Genomic DNA, 4,067 nt, shown 5'->3' with positions numbered 1-4,067 from the left:
TTAAATATTGGATTACTTAGAAAATATAGAATAAAACAAAAATCTCTTATTCTAATACCCTTTTTTACCCAAATGCTTGACGCCTTTAACCGTTGTGATTGAATCAGCTGAATACTTCAATTCAATGCCATATTGATTGCAATTAACTTCTGAAAAAAATATTAATCACGAAAATTTAGCTTTTTCTTTTATATGCGAAATGGGAAGACTCAAATTCTTATGCTTATCATTGTGCTATTGGATATTGAACCAACCCATATGACAAATTTTAAGCTTCCTTTGTTTCACAACAATTACACCATGTATAAACATTAGAAATTAGACACCAGTATAATATGAAAATTAATTAATATAAAAAAAGGTTAACTAAAATTCTAATTAAGGTATAAATTGGAATTGGTGGATGGAGAGATGATTTATCATCTTCTCCAACCGTCCCAAAAATGAGAAAACAATTAGGAAGACGGGTTTCAAGCTTTTAACTTCCAAAATTCAAGTAAGTTGTTGTAATTTTTATAGATTCGAGACCATAAGAACTTAATTTAGTTAGTTCATATATCAATTTACAAAACTGTTACAATTTTAGAAAGTTTCCATTGTTAATTTATTGAAGTTTTAGTTATTAAATTGATGGATTTTAAATTTAGATGTGAGAAATGACTAAATTATAAAACTTAATTGATAGTTTCGTACATTAGAGACTAAACTAAATAAAATATAAAATTGATTGTACAAATAAAAAATTAAGCCCCTAATGTATAATAGTAAAATAGGAATTCAATTTGAAGCTTTAAATTGAAAGTTATGTTAGTCCTAATTTTAAATACTAAATTGAAAAATATGTGTAAATTAATAATTGAATGTAAATTGATTGATTGTTGATAGTGTTATATGTTTTATGTTAATCCGCATCTAACATTGACCGGAAAATATTCAAAGACATTTTGGTAAACAATGCCTTATTAGTTTAGAAAATATCTTATCAAAAAAATTTTGGTAAGACATTTTAGAGGAATAAAGAGATAAATTTATATTGACTAAAAAATATTTTACGTTAACCATTCTATTTTATATAAAACAAACAAAAGAAAAAACTAAAAACAATTTTCGTAAAAAACTTTTAGGTGAAACAAACATTCCTTTTACCTCTTCATCAATTTTTATGTACAATGAATCAAATATTAATTTGAATAATAAATGGAATGCAATCTTGATAATAAAAAATTTGAACCCAAGAAATTAACAAATTGATTGGAGCTTCATAATTAAAGCTTCTAACGCACCCATCAATTTCGAGTTTAACAATTCATGTGATTAGATCAATAAATTATTTTTTATTATATTAAATAAAGTCATGGAAATTTAAAAATAATGAAATGAAAACTTCCTTTACCTCCCCAAGCTAATACTGCTTCATCTGCCAGTTGCCTCTATATCACCCTCACCATCATTTCCTACTCCCTTAAACCAAGATTTCCATCACCTACTGTTAGCCCCTCAATTTCATACTCGCTGGGTTTCATAATACATGTGGCGAAACGTGATTGGATCAAAAATTATTTTGAGAATATTGAATAAAAATGGGAGTTAGATAATTAAAAAAAAAAAAAGTTATTTGAAGATTTCAAGTTTGTGAGATTGGAAATGATTGCTATTGAATCTGGACAGTTGAAAGTTAGTTGCCGACACAAGGAGCATCATATTAGAAAATCAGGAGATTGGAGGATAGGCAAGCAGAGGCTAAAGGTTCAAATTTGAGCATTTGGGATTGGTTCTCGAAAATCTCAACCGTGGAAGTTGAAGAGGGGAGGAGAGCTTCATTTTGGTGGCGCCGCCATTGTCGCAAATGGACGCTGGAGTCTGGTGGCGACAACGGTTTGAGTGACAGCTGTTTATTTGACTTGGACTTGGAAGATGAATACAACCATTCACCCACTGTTTGTCTTTCCAAATCTCCAAACTCCTAACTCCAACTTCGGATGAATGGTTAGGTTTTGGTGAATATGAATCAATTTCCTTTTATTTATTTGACTTCCCAATTATTTTTTTATCAATGTTTTAGAGTTATTTTTTTTATAATTAAGTTTTTTTTTGTCATATCATAAATTAATTTCTCTAATTTTAAATTTCCATAAGAAAAATCTAATTTCTTTTATCTTTTTGTTAAACTGGATATTAATATACTGCTCTTATTTTCATTCTATTTAATAATTGTGAATTGCCGAGATCTTAAACATTAAAAAGTATCACTATAAAATCACTTGTATGTATATATTACCAGCCAGTACTTAAAATTTTCTTGTTAGAAAATTTTTTTGGGAAATATTTTTTTTAGATTTAAAATATTGACGATTTTAATAATTTATATATTTTTATAATTTTAAATATTAAATCAAAAAATTATCAATTTAAGAGTAAAATATAATTTTATTTTTGACTTAATTAAAATTTTATAAAATATAAAAGGGGAGTGGGCCCCTGACCGACAGTGAAGTTATGTTTCAGAAACTAAAATTTAATAAAAAAAAATACAAGAGAGTAAACGGGAAGGGAAATGTGAAAGCATGCATGTTTTATATAGTTGAATAAAATAGGCATTTAATGAGATAAGTTGAATGGAATTCACATTCACATGGGTATATTCTTCAACGGGCTTTAACTACCATATCACCTTTCCTTATTAAACCATATTCTTACTTTAGTAAGTAGGATCACTTTTTCTTAATTACCACCAAATCTGAGAGCTTTAACGACGCCCTCTTTTCTGGCTAAATGGAAAAATGGTTTCCATATGACCCAATAGTTTAATAAAAAAGATGGATACAAATCTGCTTTTGAGAGCACTAACCCTTTCTTTAGTTTATTAATTGGATGCACACAGTCAAACTAACTAAACCAATTCAGCATTAAAAGAAGAGAGATACTGAAAGTCAGGAAAGTAAGGCTTGGGTTTGAGTTAATACTTGCATTCAATACACCTACTAGAATTAAAATAGGAAGTTCAAAATGTGTGAACAATAGATGATACTTGTGAATAAGACGTACGCCCGCAACTCTTCACATGGGAATGTCTTAACCTTTCTGTTTCAGTTGCGACAATGAATCCTTTTTATTTATTTATGCAAAATCCTATCCTCTCAATTTCCATCCATGTTTTTCTTCTTCTTCTTGTTTAAGAGCAATTTATGGACTAACTAGCTGATGTTGAGGCTTTACAATTCCACCCCCTTGAAGTTTGTGCACATCTTCTTCTTTTTTGCCTTCCTGAATTGTTGGGTCTTGGATCATCATCCCACGCTCCCCAGACAATACTACCAAACATCACACCTCTACCTTTATTATTTTTAGAACTCCTTTTTCCAACAAATGAAAGTGGAGGGAGCAATATCATTAGCGCCAAAACGACACATATGCCTAACTTATCTTTCAAACTTTTTAAAGTACACATCATTATTGAATTGCATCAACTACTCTTTTCTTCTTCTTATTTACCCCAACATTTTAATTAGAGACAATGAGTTTCTCACCATTGCCAATTAATGCATTTCTTTCTAACAAGACAAGAGTAGAGAAAATGAATGCATTGTGGTGAAAGGATTGGAGTCAGAGTCAAAAGTAAATATGTGCATCATTATGTTTGTTACTAAAAATATTATTTACCCCAACCATCAGTTCAGTTCAGTTAAGTGGTCCATAGACTTGTGCAACAGACAAGGTTTTTAGACTGATCTTGTCTTTTATTTGGCTGGTGGTGCCAACAATAATTCAAGAGTGCCGCTACCCCTACTGTTTCTGGCTGGGCCATCGCTTCAACCCTTCCGTAGTTCTTAACCTTACTCTAAACATCAAACTAAGCCATAAATGAGGTCATTTAAAGATTCAATTTAGCCTCCGCTTTTCAATTGGATCAACTTATTCAATACTCCAAATTTGCTGGCCCAGTTTTAAATTATTTTATAATACTAATATATATATATTCATTTATTTATTTTTACTTGCATTAACTTTTTTCTGAACACGGTGGCCCAACTTTAACTAGACAACTTAAATAGGAAAAGATTTTTTTT

This window comes from Gossypium hirsutum, chromosome A12 (genome assembly GCF_007990345.1).
Source record: "Gossypium hirsutum isolate 1008001.06 chromosome A12, Gossypium_hirsutum_v2.1, whole genome shotgun sequence".
Classification (NCBI taxonomy): Eukaryota; Viridiplantae; Streptophyta; class Magnoliopsida; order Malvales; family Malvaceae; genus Gossypium; species Gossypium hirsutum.
The sequence above is the reverse complement of the archived record's forward strand: the minus strand, read 5'-3'. Positions refer to the sequence as shown.